Raw genomic sequence first — 18,381 nt, 5'->3', positions numbered from 1 at the left:
ACATAGGGTGCAGCTGTTTACCTGAATGTATTCTTAAATAAATGACTACTACCACTCTAAGTTTCCTAGTTGGAGCTCTGTTACAGGTTACTGACCCCAAGTTCACGTTCCAGACTTTGCCACAAGAGATTTAATTACAAGGGTACCACCCCCAAAGTCTTAGGGTGAATTGGGAAAGGGCCGGTTAAATGAAGAAACAGGCCATTCCTTGGTAAAAGTTTGTAGTTTTCTTTCTCAATGCACCTTCTTTTTATTGAGCACTTCCATTTTTATCCTGTGTTCCTCCTCTGCCATCTCACACTCTCGCTCTATCTGCTGGATTTTGGCCACATGCACCTCATTCATTTGTTTTTTTTTTTTTTTTTTTCACCTCATTCATTTGTATCAGCTGCAGTTGTACGATGGACATTTGTTGATGGTGTTCTTCCTCATGCATCTTTTTTAAAGCACCTTCCTCAGAGGTTTTGCTCTTGTAGTTTTTATTGGCTGTTATTCTGATAGCTGAACACGAGGGTTCAGGTTGAGAGGTCCCCTCACATACTGGAAAATGTATGAACTCTTTCTCATCATTGCACAGTTCTCTATTTGAAACAGCAAATGATTCTTGGGCAGCAGCATCAGGGTGGGGCTCTGGCTCTTCCTCGGGTGGGCCCTGCAGGAAGTAGAGTTGCTCAGGCAGCGATCTTCTTCCCCAGCACATGGGTGCTCAGCAGTGGGCTGACGCTCCACTTCACTTTCTCTCTCCTTTCATGGGCCATAATTTTTTTGGTCCGAGCCTTGATGTTCTCCCAGCACTTTTTCAGCTGTTTGAAATCCTGCAGAGATACACTTGGCTGGGAGTTATACTCGTGGGCAATCGCTTGCCAGGGACGCTGTTTGAGGGCAATAGTTTGCTCATCACTTTTCTTACATTCCAGCACATATTTATACTTTTCTACTAAAGCAAGCAAGATGCTCTTTTCCAATTCTGAGAAGTATTTGGCAGGTTTTATAATTTCGTTGTTTTGCATTTTCCACTATGTTTCTTTTTTTTTTTTTTTTCAATTTTATTTTATTTTATTTTGAAGAGTAAAAACAAAAGCAAAAACAAATAGCAGAAACAAAGACAGAAACAGGGTAACATACAACAATATATATGTTACAAATTTTCAAAAGAAGAACAGTTAGTTAACAATGGTTGCTATATTATCTATTTTATCATTGAATCTGTTGCTCAGATTAACACATATAGTCATGTGCTTTCATTAAACTTTAATTTTTTGGTCTTTTTAACTTTAAAAAATTATTTTAAAGAGAGTATAGTAATAATTGATAAGACATTAGAAACATACACATTTAGAAGACCAAGATGAGAGGTATTCAACCATGGTTTTTGTATTACACATTGCTGTCCTCAATGTAGTTGCTTAGATTACAGATATCAGCATACATAGATAGTCAGGGTGAAAATTCTATTTTTTTCCTTGAATTTTTATATTGGTACATTTTATATATACATAGTGATAGCATTCATCATAGGGGAATCGTACCTTGCTTCAAACAATAGTTTTAAGCATTTTTTTTTTTAAGATTTAAAATTTCTGAATTTAGTTCGACTTATAATACCACATTTCCAAGAAAAATGAACCTTTTGCAAAGACATTTAAATAAAATCATACCAAGATACACAAAAATGAAATTGTCCAAAACTTCTTGTAAAGAAAAAAATCATTAAAGCATATACATAAAAAAATTAGCTATGGAAGAACAAAATTAAATAGCATCTTATTCCACATTAGGAAGAAAAAAAAGGACCAAGGGTGTAAGAAACTAGATTAATTAAAGGACTGAAAGAAAAGATCTGTCCTCTTTGAATTTTATACTTAGAAAACATACCTTTGAAAACTAAAAGTAAGATTTTCTAGTTATACAAACTTGAAATATTTTAATACCTCCAGAAGTAGCATATAGGAAATAACAAAGAGCATAATTCAAAAGGCAAGAGAAGTTGCACTATGCTCCTGGATGAACAATAAATAGCTCTCAATATGATAGTTATGCAGGACTATATAAAAGATATATTAGATGAGCCCTTATTTAAAGGTCATTGCAGATTTCTATGAAACAGTACCAATCTAATGTTGGGTTATACACGTATTTTTTTTCCATATATGTGTGTGTATGTGTGTATAAAAGACAGGGAAGAAGTAATATAAAGTCAACAGAAAAATGGAAATATACTTTTTAAAGTTTCTAGTACTAGAAGATATCATATAATGTCTTTTAAATAAATTGTAAGTCAAAGATATAGTTTAAATCTTAGAACAAAAATTAAGATTAAGCAATATTCAGAAAATTAAATACTAATTAATTAAAAATTAAATGTTTCAAAACAGTTGCACTAAGAAAAAGTTTTCATGATAGCAAAGAAGTACTAAGAGTAAAATATAAGATAAATACTGGAATGGCAAATATATGACCAGCACTTCTAACAGTTTGAGGAGAGGATATCGCACAAAGTTCTAGTGTGTTGTGGACATGCATAATGACCGTGACAGTTACTGGTGGCCAGGCGTCACTTGTGGAACTGAGCTACAGCTACTTCTTTGAAATCCACCCTGTAGAGTCAGGTGGAATCATGACCCATAGGGTGGAAGAGAAGTCCATTTGTAGAGTGTGCTGATGGAAATATTTTGCTGCTGAACACAAAAGGATAACTGAAAGATTACTATTGTATACCTCTTATTCTCCTGTGTTTGTTTGCCCTATTTGTGGGTTCTTTCTATTCTCATTCATGGGGCTGTGATCAATTTGCTCCCTCTCTAGAACATCATTTAGTAGTCTGCGTAGGCTTGGCTTTGTCATCATGAAATTCTTTAGTTGTTCTTTGTCATGGAAGTATTTCACTTCTCCATTATACTTGAAAAAGAGTTTTGCAGGATCTATCAGTCTGGGTTGGAATTTGTTTTCTTGCAAGACTTGAAGTACTTTGCTCCATGCTCTTCTTGACTTGATGGTTTGTAAGAGAAATCTGTTATTCTGATGGGTTTTCCTTTAAATGTGATCTGTTTCTTTTCTTTGTGTCTCTCTAGCAAGATGTTCTGCTCCTGAATCAGCTGGGTGGGTCTTGCCTCTAGCCTCTTTTCAGGGAGTTCTGCTGAAGGGTTCCACGCTGGGCCTGCACTCTGGGTTGAATGAGGATCCAGTGGGCCTCAGGTGGTGTCATTCACACACCAGACTTGTGCTCTGGGCCTATTCACGATCTGGCGGGCCCCGGATCGTCTCACTCACAGGCCAGGCCTGGACTCTGGGTCTATTCAGGATCTGGCGGGCCCCGGGTGGTCTCACTCACATGCTGGGCCTGGGCTCTGGGTCTGTTCAAGATCCAGCAGGCCCCGGGTCCTCTCACAGATGTGATCTTAAACTTGTTGAGTGCTCAGCCTAGATCTGCAGAACTGATCACAGACATGTCATAATCTAGCTCGGAGGGAGCACCCAGTTGACTGGTAGACCCACAAACACTAATATTTGCCTATTATTTTAAACCATTGATTTTTGGGAAAGATTTATTGTGTGTCTGTTATAAATGGATAGAGATGATTTTATTGAATTGTTATATAGAATCATGGTTATGAAGAAAAATGTCTTTATTCTTAAAAGATTTCAACTGAGTAGGAGTGAACTACCATGATTCATGTAAGTTATTATGGTACAGGAGCAAGGGCCAGGAAGGAAGCTAGAGAGAAATACATAAGTACATGGGGAAAAAAGAGATTGAGATTACAGATGTGACATATAATATATGTGGCTTTTTTTTTTTTTTTTTTTTTTTAATGTATTTGGTACTGGGTCTCACTATGCAGGTTGGACTTGTAGTGATTTTCATGTTTTCAGCCTCCCCAGCATTGGGATTACAGGCATGCGCCACCATGCTCGGTCTTGGTGGCCAGCTCAGCATGCCTAGGGGTGGGGTCAGTGTGGCATGTGGTGATGGGAATTGAACCCGGTCCTTGTACTTGCCTAAGCAGGTGCTTAGTCTGCTGAGCTATCTTGCCAGCCATGTGTGTCATTTTATGTGAACAATACATAGCTATTTATTTTAACACTAGTTTTTTTGACTTTGAGGATTTTCAAAATACAAAGTTAGGGTATTTCTTAAAATACATTTATATGGATATCATCTCAGAACTTTTTTTTTTTTTGTAAAAACAATACAAGATAGAGACAAAGGGGTCATGGAAATTGTTAATTACATAAGTTGGTTCTTGAGTTTTGGATTTTTTTGAGTGTACGTCAAATTTATATGCATCACTGCTGGTTTAGATTATGAGAGTTCAATATTCAGGGGTTGTCTGTATTGGATGATACAGAGCAGGAATTCCTGTATATGTGCATTGGACAGCTACTAATTGTAGGATGTCTAAAGATTTCCCTTTTTTCAGTTTCCATTTAGAGTCACAGAGCCAAAGAGTAACTAAAGATTCTGAGCAGCATATTAATAAAAGAAACCAAGACTTTCTAAAGATACTAATATTCCTTTTCCCACAGCCAGTAATGCCTGTTATATGCTTTGTATAGTGTTCCTAGGAATATTCTTTGAGAATTGGATTTGTTACTAATAAATGCTTTTAGTGGTGCAATTCAGTAAGGTAAATATTTTGAAATTTGGTTTCTATAGCTTATAATGATAAATTATATAATTAAAGTTTTTGGTAAGTTTTAGTATGACCTAATGCAAAGAGCTCATACTTTGTAGCTGGAACTAGTAGAAGCTGGGTACTCTTCTAGTAGCTTTGAGCAATACTTTGCCATCAAATTTAAACTTCCTATAAAATGGAATAATACTTGGTTCACAAGATTCTCATTTGGACTAAATATGTAAAACCTTGTGAATAGTTGGTGTTTATGCATAGGACTAACCTTGGGTTTGGATGTGAGAGATTTCTTACACATCTTGGTGGCAACTGTTATTTGAACATATGTGAACATTATTGACTTCTTACAGCCTTTTACTGAAAGACTGGGACAGATTTCACTTGTTTTCATTATCAGTAATATATGTAAATGTAATTGTACAGTTTTTTAAGGATTGACGATTCATATAAATCACTCAAAAAGTAAATTTTTATTACTCAAAGTTTTAAATTTTTGGGGGGAAAACATAAAAAAATTAGTTTCATACATTATTCATGAGTATCTTAAATACAGTTTAGCATTTTATTTTTAGTTTCTGAAACAAGGTTTCACTATGCAGTTCAGGCTGGCCTTAAACTCACTATGTAGCTGAAGTTGGCTTCAAACTTGCAGTGATTCTCCTGCCTCAGCCTCCCAAGTGCTGTGATTACAGGTGTGAGCCATCATGCCCGGCTCAACTGAACATTTTCATAGTTTAAAAATTGTTACATTTTGGTATGATATGCCTAAGAATGCTTTGGCATATATAGATCTATTTATAGCTTTTCTCAAAGCTCTTGACTATTATATCTATCTGTCTGTCTGTCTGTCTGTCTGTCTGTCTGTCTATCTATCTATCTATCTATCATCTATCTTTCTTTCGCTTTTTCTTTTTGCTATTAATGACAATCTGGAGAAATATCTTAGTTCCTGCTTAAGTATTTTGCTTCTAATAACCCAGGGACTGGGGTTGGGATGGTCTAATTTCTTAGACAGGAAGACAGGAATAAGCAAATAATATAGATAGTATATTGTGTTTTTTTCATTTTCTTTTTTTTTGCACATATATTTTTTGCCACCCTCTCTGAATACTAGGAGACTTTTTCTTTCTTTCTTTTTTTTTTCCTATTTCAGAATTTTGTGCTGTTCAGGATGCCAAATAAATAAGGTGCTATTGTATTTGCAGTGATCCTTTTTTGATGATGCTCTCACTGAAATAGAAAGTATTACTGTTTAGATCATATTTCTGCAGTATAGCTTTTACTTAGTTATATTATCCTTTAATATATAATCTCACAGTTTTTAATTTTAAAACTATAAGGATGCTTTTTATAACTGTTTACAGATATCATCATTTAAAGTAATAATTTTATTTTATTTTTGTTGAGCGGCTAATTTAAATATATGTATGCATTTTTAAAGTATGTCAACAGAAATTTTACATGAGATGGGTAATTTTGGGAGAAAATTACTTAGGATTTAGTAGTATACCCTAAATCCTGAAAATTTTTCTATTCAAACTTGCTGGTTATAGTGAAATATAGTTATAATAGAGGGCAAAATGTACTCAGACACTCCACCTCACCCCCCTGGCAAGGTCTTGCCATGGTGTCCAGCATGGTCTTGATGTCCTAGGCTCAAGTGATTTGCCAGCACAGCTTTCTAAGTAACTTGGATTATAGGTGTGCACCACTGTGCCTTGCTGCTGAGACACACTTTAAAACTCAGTTATTTGAACTAGATATGGTTTTATCATTTAACAGTATAAACCTTTTGCCTCATGTATAGGGACTAAAAGATAATAATTGAATTACATTAAGCTTAAAGTGAGTTTTTATATGGAACGCTTATGTGTTTTATATTGTCATATGTAACATGGTAAGATGTTCACATCTTTAAAAACATAAAAGTTTGATAAAGTATGTATTAGTTATATTTTACTATATGTGTATACTTTTCATAAGTTGTTTTTTTCCTTCTTTTTGGTTTTTTATTTTGGGACAGGGTCTCTCCATGTAGCTCAAGTATGCCTTGAACTCTCACTATGTAGCCCAGGATGGCCTTGAACTTTGTTGGTGTTCTTGCTTCAGCCTCATGAGTGCTCAGGTTATAGGTGTGCACCACTAGGGCCAGCTCATAGTTTTTAATCAGTAACTTGTTTGGGGTTGGGACCACTGATGCTAAATAATAAGCCATACACAAGAATTATAAATAGTTCAAATGCTAATTAGTATATTCTTTATCTTGAGACCCATATAAAAACCATATTGGGCTGGGAGATAGCTTGGGTATCTAAGTGCCTGCCTAGCAAGTGCAAAGACCTGAGTTTGATTCCCGGTACCACATGCCTGGCTGTCCCTGCCCTGGGGCATGCTGAGCCTGCCACCAAAACCAGGCTTGGTGGCACACGCCTATAATCCCAGTGCTGGGGAGGCTGAGACAAGAGGATCACTATAAGTCCAAGGTGCATAGGAAGACCCTGTACCAAATAAATAAATAAATAATTAATTAATTTTAAAAATTTTAAAAAGAATAAAAAACTATTTGGCCAGGAAGATGGGTCAGTGGAATAAGTGTTTCCCTGGCAAGGGCAAGGGCCTGAGTTCAATCCCCAGTTCTACCAACCTTCCCCCCAAAAAAACCCACCAAGAATAAAAAACTATTAATATCAATACATCTAGATATTACATAATTTTGGTTTAATGACTATTCATTCATTTATATGTATATATTTAATTTATTTATTTTGGCGGAACCAGGGATTAAACTCAGGTACTTGTGCTTGCCGGAGAAGCGCTTATTCCACTGAGCCATTTCCCTGACCCCTTGTATGCATATATTTAAAGAAAAATATGAAAGTCTCCAAAGTGTTGCAGGCTATACTTGTTTATTGGTATTTCATTAGCAGAGGATTTGATAAAAAATAGTTTTGAGACTTTAGGGATTTCTAGGTCAGGTAGGTAGCATCAGTCCAGCCAGCCTAGCCCGCATATGACAAATGTACCTCTGTATGAATGTCTAATATGCACTAGTTGATGTACTAGTCTGCTGGCCCTGTTGCCACTTATCAAGTAGTTGGATATGAAGAAGGCTATGTTGTATGAAAATTCTTGAATTCAATTTAGTTATAGGGGTGAGAATAGAGAAAAGATACTTGCACTTTTTATAGTCATAATTATATTTCTTTGCTCTGAGTCTGTCTTTTTCCCAAAGACTTGGATAATATTGTAATTTTTCTTTTTAAAATTATTTTTTTCCATGTGTTTCTTACATTTCTGTGACTATTTGGTAGATTTGTTTATTGCTTGTGAAAAACTTCTGTCTAATAAATCTTTTTTAAGTGTTTTTATTTGTGTGTGTGTGTGTGTGTGTGTGTGTGTGTGTGTGGCCAGCTCAGCCCACCAGGTGGCGCGGCTGGCTGGCATGTGGTGCTGGGGGATCGAACCACGGTCCCTGTTCTTTGCCAAGCTTGTTCCAAGTAGGTGCTCCAAACCACTGAGCCATCCCACCAGCCCCTCTGTCTAATAAATCTTAAAGCATGTTGAATTCATTCCCAATGAAGAAACTGTCATCCTTTCAGTTTCATATTGACAAAGATGATGAAGTCAGAGTGGCACCTTAACAGGCATTTTTTCTGAATGTGTCAATAATGAGTTTTTTCTTTCAGTTACTTTTTTTCCCTAAATCTTGTGAGGTTATACACTTAGTAAAACTATTTCTTATATTCTTCTTTGTAATAATATTTTTGAAATTTGTCTTGATGAAATTTTAGCCTTATTACTGCTTTTCAAAAAGTGCACCAGATAGAAAATTTACTCTTCCCTTGATAAACTTTTTGTTGGTATAATGGAAATAAAATGACCATAATAACATGGGAAAGCACCATAACTTTTTAATTACAAGTTTCCTGTTAATACATTTTCTAAATAAATTGGATTTTATTAGAAAGAAGCAAAAATTACTTTTGGAAAGTTGTTTAAATACCAGTGGAATAAACATGTCTAGCACAGACTAGTTTAACACTTTGTGTAGTCACATGAATCCTGTCATTTTTTTTTAAATTCTGTCTTATTAATTAAACATGTGTCTTTGTGGAAAAAATAAGGTTCACAGGTGACTTTCCAACAAAAATTTATGTTCATAAGTTTATCTGTTTGTTGCCTTAACCTTAGCTGCGTAGCTTTACTTACATGTTCCAAATAGATTTTACATTGTAAACCTTTTTTGCAACACATTATGTGACTTTTCAGGGATTATTGTATATTTTGAAAATACACAACTTTTAGTTTTTTAATCCCTTTCTGTTCTTGGTACAAAACTATTTTGTCAGGATGTAGAAGTGATCTGTGGGCCCAGTGCGCGCAGGTATGGAGCTTTCCTAGGGCCATTTAAGAACTTTGGTGGACTCAGGGCAGTCTGAGGGACTCTGGAAAACTCTGACCTTCCTTAACCCCCAGCATGCGGGTGTGGAGCTTCTGCTGCTCCCAGTCCAAACTTTTAGGAACTTAGAAGGATTCTCAGTAGCCTGTGGAGGCAAGAGAGCTGGGATCTGTGGGCCCCGTGTGCTCAGGCATGGAGCTTTCCTAGAGCCATTGAAGCACTTTGGCAGACTCTGTCTGGGTGATTGCTGGGAGCTTCAAAAATGCTGAAATGCATTAGCAAAAGACAATCTCAATTCTCCAGCTCACCCAGAACAAATCCAGGAGACAAAGACATTCAAGAATTTAGGGATCACATACCTGAAATCTCTGAAATGATAGCGACTGAAGTTAAGAAACAAGTCCATCAGGCTATAGAAGAAATAAGAGCAGAAATAATGTCTCAGGTCCAAAAAGAAAGGACAACAATCATGAAAGAATTGTTCAGCACAGCTGAAGAAGACATAGAAAAAAAGAGGAGAATAGAAAAATTATGGAAACACTGAATAAACAGTACAAGAAAGAATTAGAAAGCATGAAACAGATTCAAACAGATATCCAGGATATTAAGAACTCCATTGAAACCTGGCAGAACTGCTTGAATGAAATTGAACATAGACTTTCAGACTTCGAAGATAGTGTTGCAGCTAATGAACATGAAATAAAAGATCTCTCAAAACCATTTTGTCTTTGTTTTTTTTTTTTTAAACTGGGAAAAAAGGTATATATTTAGAATTAGCCAGCTTGACTCAGTTTAGATGATCCCAATTTTGTTGGGAACATCCAATGCATCATAATAGGGAGCCAGTGGAACATATGCCTTCTTCTCTGCATAGGACCGTTGAAGTATTGACCGTGGCAACATTGATGTCATAGAGCTTCTTCACAGCTTGTTTGAGTTGGTGCTTATTGGCTTTGACATCCACAATGAACACGAGTGTGTTGTTGTCCTCAATCTTTTTCCTGGCTGACTCTGTGGTCAGGGGGAACTTGATGATGGCATAGTGGTCAAGCTTGTTTCTCCTGGGGCACTAATCTGAGGGTATTTGGGCTGCCTCTGGAGCCATAGTTTCTTGGGAAGGCAGAAGATGTGTGATGTTCTTATCTTCTTTTTGTGGTTGTGGATGCCTTTCAGCACAGCCTTCTTGGCCTTCAAAGCTTTTGCTTTGGGGTTAGCTTTGGGAAGAGCAGGGGCTTCCTTCTTTTCCTTTGGCACCATCTTAGTAAAAAGGCTCCATTTTTTCTTTTAATAAGCAAATATTTATTGGCTGCCAACCATGAGCCTGACCTCTTCTAGACACTGAATAAATGAAACTTCTTTTGTTCTTATAGAATTTATAATGGATCAGGGGAAAAGACATTCAAAATATTCATGAGTAAATAAGTAAATAGTTATATGAGTTTAAGGAAGAAGCACTGTATGAGGAAGGTCTAAGGTGATATGTAGAGTTTGTAAAAGTTTCTGAGGAAGCAAAGCTTAAGGGGAGATGGAAAGATGAGGATATATCATTTTATCTTACTATGAATTTAGCACAGGGTCTACAGGGTGCACAGGGCCTCACTACATAGATCAGACTTATAGTGATTCTCCTGTTTTCAGCCTCCCAAACACTGGGATTGCAGGCTTGCCCCACCACGCCCAGTCTCAGTTGCCCTCTTAGCATGCCCTGGGGGTGGGGCCGGCACAGCATGCTAGGGATTGAGCCCAGGTGGCTGTACTCTGCCTAAGCAGGTGCTTTAATCCACTGAACTATCTTGTAGACTCAGTATGCTATTTTAAATGTAGGCAATAGCACATTAAAATGCCTTTCTTAGGAACTGAGATAAATCTGAATTGCTAAACCAGAGAGCAAGATACAAAGAGCACATAAGATGAATTCAGTCCTGTAGGCAGGAGTAAATTGTGCAAGACCATATAAACCAAGTTGAATATATTTGGATTTTATTCCAAAGGCAACTAACTAAAGCAGGCCAGATGACTTTAAGGAAGGAGCTCCAAATAAAACTTACATTAAAAATTGTTCTAAGGCTGGGGAGATGGCTCAGTTGAATTAAGTGTTTGCCTGGCAAGCACAAGGGCCTGAGTTCAATCCCCAGCTCTGCCAAAAAAAAAAAAAAAAAAAAAAATTGTTCTAGTATTTTCTGTGGAAAATAAATTTAATAGATAAATGGGTGTCATTCATGAGCATACTCTTAAGAATTTTGTATGTTGGGTCACTGGTTCTTTTTTCCCTGTGGCATTTTCATAGCTCCATTCATATGTGGCTGTTCTATGAATTGAGAATCACTGAGATTGTCACTGCTTATTTAGTTTTACTTACAGAAAACTTGATGCCAAGAGAAGTGATTTAGCCTGGATCACATAAATAGTTTTCAGCAGAACAAACTGGCTTGAGAAAATCTAGGGCCATTTGTACATAATTTGCAGTGATATCCACTAATACTGGTAGTTTATATTTTTCAGTACCACATATTCATAAATTAAAAGACAAAGCACAGAAAGTAAAACAAAACACTAATTGTACTTAACAGTGTTCTCACATAGCATGAAAAATTATTAGTTTTATTAAATCTGTAACCTTGCGTTCATCTCTTTACAATTCTGATAAAATGCAAAAGGCATACAAAACATGGATGTATACCAAGGTAGGTTGATTGTCTGTAGGAAAATCATTTGCATGATTGGTTTAGCTAATTTTTTTGTGGAACATCATTTTTACTTGAGGAACCTATGTGCAGGCAAATTTTATTTATAGACTGGGCATTTGACAGATTTTCTTTCTTTAATATTAATCAATTCCAGGCACTTAAGATTATCTTATTTTAAGGGCAGGCCAGATTGCTCAGCAGATTACAGCACAGATGCAGGGGCTGGAGAGTTCTATCCCTGGGGTGCCATGCAGGCCCCACTGTCTGGGCACACTGAGGCTGTGATCGACACTGAGTGTGGTGCCTCGTGCTTGTAATCCCAGCGCTTGAGAGGCTGAAAAACAGGAAGGAGCACTACAAGTCTGATTTGTGTAGTGAGACCTTGTAGGCCCTGTACTAGATTTAAAAAAAATTTTTTTTAGTTATTTATATATAGTAGTTAAACAGTATGATGCATTCATGACATTTTCTACAAGCATATATGATGTTATGATTGTATCTACTCTCAATATTAAACTCTTTTCTCCCTTGTGCCTCCTGTGGCCCCTGTTGTTGATGTTTCCTAGATTCCATATGAGAAAAACTACGTGGTACTTAAAAATGTTCTCAGTCTTTTTAGTGTGCTATTGATTTGATTTGCAAGTATTTTATTGCTAAATGTTGTATTTATGTTCAACAAGGATATTGACATAATGTGTTAACAGCATTTTATTTTTATTTTTATTTTTTATTTTTTTGGTACCAGGGATTGAACTCAGGTCCTTATGCTTGCCAGGCAGGCGCTCATGCTGCTGAGCTATCTGCCTGGCCCTAGCAGGTTTTGATAGCAGTGTAATACTGGTTTCACAGGAGTTTGGAAGATATACCCCAGCCCACTGGCCACGTTTCTTGGGTTCTAGAGATTAAACTGGAGGCCTTCATGCTAAGCTACATCATTGGTCATTCAGCCAGTGATTGATTTGGTTGATTGACCGAGGCAGAATCTCACAAGTCCCTGAATTACCCAGGTGACGTTCAAGCTTGTGATGTTCCTGCCTCAGCCTTTCAAAGTGCATAGGCATGTCCCACTGTGCCTGGTTCCAGGGCATTGGTGTTCTTTTGTTTTTATTTCTGTTAGTGCATATTTGCAGTATAGAATTTTTACATTTCTTGTGTGGAGTTGGTACATGTATAAAACATATCATGTACATGATCCCCATCTCATGATCCCCTTCTCATTTGAGAGAGATCTAGCTCCCTACTTCCTATTTTCTTTTATTTCATTATTTATAATTTGAGTTTTTCATATAAGAAAAACCATGTGACATTTAAGCTTGTGTATCTGATTTATTTCACTTAACATTATGATCTTTGTAACTTGCATTGTCTTAGTTACTTATTGTTACATTGTTTCAGTTACTTGTTGCTGGGACAAAATACCCTACATACAAAATTAAAGGAGAAAATGTTTGTTTATGTATTTATTTTTGAAGGAAGAAAAGGTTTATTTAGCTCAGACTTTGTGGCGGTTTCAGTCTATACTTGGCTGGCTTCTAGGCAGATTGGCTCATGGCAGAGAGCAGCAGTTCATGGCAGCAGAACACAGTGAAGAGTAAAGGGAAGGGCAGCAGCTGCAGCCTCTAGCAAGCTTCTGTCCCCTCCTTATATTGTAAACAGAACTACCAGGGGGCTGGAAATGTAGAGCTCACACAAGGTCTTTGTCCTCTCCTTGCACATAAAGGAGAAAAGATTTATTTAGCTTACTGTTTGTAGAGGATTCAGTCCATACTCAACTGGCTCCCAGGCAGGAAGGCTTCAAAGAGGAGAGCAATTCATTGTACACAGAAGATAGCAAAAGCAGTAAATGACAGAGAAACAAGTCTCTTTCTGTCCCTTATCTTGTATGTGGACTAACTGCTAGGATGGGTGTAACACTCACATCCTTAATCCCAGGATTGGACCATGAACCAATCACAAACTTTAGATTCAGTTGTCTCCTAAAAGTCTGATTCCCCATGGTGTCCTTGGGCTTTGTGGGGACATCCAGACACAGACACAGTGTATTTTTTAGCTATATCTTAGTTGGGAAATGTTGCTCTATTTTTCATTAGCCATATATACATACATTGATACCTTGGTTAATAACACTTTGTTCCACAATTCTGGAAAAGAGGGCCACACTTTTGTTAGTATGGGAAAGATGGCTGTGGTGAGGTTCATCACTTGATAAAGAATTCACAAACAAAAAACTAATTTTGCAAATGTTTTTGTTTGTGAATCAAATTTTTTACAAACAAAAGGATTCATGAAATGATATATCACTCTTTTTTGCTTAGGAACTTTATGGGTACAGATGTTATTTAATATGTAAACAGTTTATTAATATTATTACTGAGTAAAAGATATTTAAAATTTTGTTTCAGTATTATGGTAAACATTTTGAATTATGAATTTTTTCAAATTGTTATCCATTACCAGTCTTTTAAGGATATTTTTATCATAACACTTAGTTTGATGTTACCAGTAGCATGAAATTGTAGGTTCTATACTCATTAGATTGTCTTAAAACATAGTGTGTTTATCAGTATTTTCAGTTGTTCATATTGGGCTTGTCCACTTACCACAGCCTACTGAAATTAGTATACAGTGATACCTCAGTTGTTGAAGTAAGTTTTTTTCAAATTAATGTTCAAATATCAAAATGATGGAGAACTGAACATTTTTTTTTGCATAAGAAATGATGGAAAACCAAATAATTGGTTCTCAGGCCCCAATTATACTCAGAAATTCATTTTTCCAGGACTGTAAGAAACTTTTCAATGATTTTTCTTCTTTAATTCTGTTATGATTCTCACAGTTTTCCTCTTAGCTTTACTCTGGGTATCACTAACTTTTGTTGGTGCCATTTTTATGAAATTTTTATACAAATAAAGTGAGAAAAACCCTACAATGACCAGTGTTTTAAAAATGCACTAACACGAGTGCTGTGTGTTTTCTGGAGGAGAGCTATGCTTGGACAGAAGTGTCATCCCATTGTGTTCATGAAGAGTTCGGGCTATGAGACACACTTGCCTTAACAGATTTTTTTAAAGTCAGATTTTCAGTTTAACTATGAAGCAAGTTTTTTTTTTTTTTTTTTTTTTTTTTTTTTTTTAATTTGCTGTCTGAGCAATGGTGGAAAGTTTGGCCTTGGAGCTGTTCCACAACTGAAGTCCAGGATAACTATATGCATCCCCTCCCTCGTTCTAATTATCCTAAGGGCACAGTCATCTGTATCTGCTTTATTTTATCTTCCTTTAGAACACATGGTTGTTAGTAAATGTGATCTTGCGTTTAGCGGAATTCGAAGATCTTCTGGGGTCATAGCCAGCATTTTCAAAACAACATAAAATACAAGTTGTCAGAGTGTGTCACAGGTACTACTGTTTCCTGAAACTTGTTTCAGTTTGTGTGTGTCGTGCGTCTTGGCAAAAGTTGCTGCCTTTTTTCTTTCTTGAGTAGATAGCACAACCACATAATCACTGTTGTGTGTTTTCTCCAGGTTTTGAAAATATCCCAGTTTTATTTCATTTCATTTCTTTCTTTTTTTTTTTGCGGTACCAGAGATTGAACTCAGGCCCTGGCGCTTGCCAGGCAAGTGCTTATTCTACTGAGGTATCTCCCTGGCCCCTCATTTCTAAAGTAGTATAATATAGTAGTTCTGAGATGGGCTCTGGAGACAGATTATATAGGTTTGAATCCAGGCTTTGCCATCTGTACTCACTATATGGCTTTTTTGATGTCTCTTCCCCATTTTGTCTTCTATGAGATAGTTTTGTGTAGGTACTAGATGAATTTGTATACCTGAAGTGTGTGGAGTAGTATCATCATATAGAAGCACTTCATAAGAGTTGCTTACATTGTCAGTAGCGTTCATAAAGCTTGATGGACATATTGCTTCAATAGGTTTCTATGGAAAGAAGCAGTTGGCGCATTTGGTCTATTTTTTTAATACACCAGATTGTTCCTACAGAGTGAAGCTCAGCAAAGACAGCTGCTAAGCTGGATCTCTGTTTAAGAGCTACTTGGAAAAGTTTGAGTCTGATTCTGTGAGGTGATGGCCTGTCAAGAGCTGGCTGGCTCTATAGGCTGATTTAATCTTGGCCGGCATTGCTGGGTCCACTGTTATTGAGAGCTAAAGATGTACCATATTTTTGTCATACAAACAGTCCAATGGAGTATGTGTGCCATTGGTTTGCCACCACTGCTGTAGGCTGTTACTTTTGAGAGTATATTTATGAGTACTTACTGGAAAAAATAAACTTAGGTGGGCTGAGGAGATAGCTCAGTAGAATAAGCGCTTGCCTGGCAATGCAAAGGCCTGAGTTCAATCTTAGGTTCCGCCAAAAAAAACCCCAACCAACCAACCAACCAACCAAACCTTAAATATATGGTTAAAAAATGTGGTAGAGTTATTTGTGTGTTTTTTAAAAAAAATAACATGTTCTATAATGAGCCATTTTGATACTGAATAGTACTTTATAATAATGATTTTTGTCTTTATAGAATTGTTCTCTTCTTGGGGAACCTTACTTTCGTTAGCAGGCAAAGCTAATGACTTCTGCTACAAGTATAGGCAGTACATGCATTAGAAAATTCACAGTCTTGATAGGAAAAGTCTAATGTGCTTCACTGTATAATGTGATATGAATCATAGAGTTCTCTGTCAATTATATTAACAATTAGTATACATAGTTGTAAGCATAAAATTAGCTTTAATTTATCCCCACTTCCAACACAGTGTCCTCATAATATAAACATAGTAGATGAAGAAGTTCTTACTGAGATTAGCAAACTTTAAGGCTATAAAGTTGCAAATTAATGCTATTATTTTCTAGTGCCATTTATATTTTCTTATTGTATTTATGATTTGTAATTATAAAATATTTTTATACTGTAAAAAACTTAACATTGCAAAAATTATATAGTAAGGCAAGCTCTCATCTGTGATCTTCATTTTCTGATAGAACCAATGTTTCCAGGGAGGGAATACTTTCGGCTGACTTCATATGTGTGCTATGATGCAGTTTTCCTCGTGTGATAGTTTCTCTTGTGCTGTGCATAATACAGCTTGAGCATCCTTAATCTGAAAATCTAAAATCTGAAACATTCTAGCATCTGAAACTGCATGCTGAAATGATGCCTAACCTCACCTGCAAAACTTAGTTATATGCAAGGAATTATTAAAAATAGTGTATATAATTAACAGTGTAAGTACTTAAAAGATGAATCTGCTACTTATGACAAAAGGGGGCTGTGGAGGGGAAGAGAAAAAAAATTAAGATATGTTATACACATTTACCAATTCTGCACAATGATTGGAATCATGTACCACAAACATGTACTAATAAAAATTAAAAATCATAAAATAAAAAATAGTATATGAAATTATGTTCTAGTTTATATACACAAACGAACTTCACACTTAGATTTGGATCCCATCTCTTAAGTTATCTCATTTATATGCTCTAATTAAAAAAATCTGCTAAAATAAAACATTTAAAGCACCGCTGGTCCTAGGCATTTTGGATAAGGGATATTCAACCTGTATGCAGGTTTTTTTTTCCTTTTTTGGTACTGGGGATTGAACTTGGGACCTTGCATTTGTCAGGCAGGCACTTATACCACTGAGCTATTTCTCTGGCTCCCTGTATGCAGTTTTAAATGCCATATGTTACCAAGACATTTGTTATTTATTTCCTTTATTATGAATAATGCATTGAATATTATGTTTGCAACTTATTCCATATTTTGGATTTTCTTTATTAAAGACAAGGTATGTTTGCTATCATCTATAATTTATAGTACTATAAAATTATCTATATAATTTTATATAGATAAAACTATATAGATAATTTTAATTTATATATGTATATTATACATATATTTATTATACTTATTAATATTTATTATATGTATATTTATTAAACTGGGATTGAAACTCAGCGCTGTGCACTTGCCAGGCAGGTGTGATACCACCACTAAGCTATGTCCCTGGTCCTTATTATTTACATTTATATATAAAAAAAATTTAAGAAAAAACAGAATTTCTCCAAAGAATGACTTCTGTATAGTAATAATTTCTTGAATTATATGATTTGACCAATTCTGTGATAGCTACTATTATCCTGTTTTTATCTTCTAGAACAGGACAAGTCAGGGGATAAACAACTTGATCCTTTAATGTATTTGTTTTAGACATGCCAGTTTTGTTGGAAAAAGACCGATTAGTTTACTGACTCCATTTTTTTTTCTGGTGGCATGCTCAGTCTGCTCTAGGGGTGGGGCTGGTACAGCATGTGGTCCCAGGGATTAAGCCACAGTCCCTGTGTTTTGCCTCAACTTGCCTAAGCAGGTGGTGATTTAGACCACTGAGCTATCTTGCTGGCCCACTTAATAATTTTTAAATTTTTTTTTTTTTTTGGCGGAACCGGAGATTGAACTCAGGCCCTTGTGCTTATTCTACTGAGCCATCTCCCTGGCCAACATTTTAAAGGCTTTTCTTTTCTTTTTGCAGAGCCGGGGATCAAACTCCAACCCTTGTGCTTGCCAGGGAAGCGCTTATTCTACTGAGCCATGTCCCTGGCCCCGCTAAGCCATCTCCCCAGCCCCCCAAAATTTTAAAAACAATTATTTGATTGCT

General features: G+C 36.1%; 1 protein-coding gene and 1 pseudogene across 1 annotated transcript in view; one reads left to right on the top strand and one right to left on the bottom strand.

The window, feature by feature from the left end:
- The window catches only part of Wdr70 (WD repeat domain 70), a 304,681-nt gene that overhangs the window by 119,046 nt on the left and 167,254 nt on the right, over window positions 1-18,381 (top strand). The window lies entirely within an intron of this gene.
- LOC101591161 lies at window positions 7-1,017 on the bottom strand (annotated as a pseudogene).

Source organism: Octodon degus, unplaced genomic scaffold (genome assembly GCF_000260255.1).
Source record: "Octodon degus isolate 3935 unplaced genomic scaffold, OctDeg1.0 scaffold00002, whole genome shotgun sequence".
Classification (NCBI taxonomy): domain Eukaryota; kingdom Metazoa; phylum Chordata; class Mammalia; order Rodentia; family Octodontidae; genus Octodon; species Octodon degus.
This window is presented reverse-complemented; position numbering and strand designations above follow the sequence as displayed.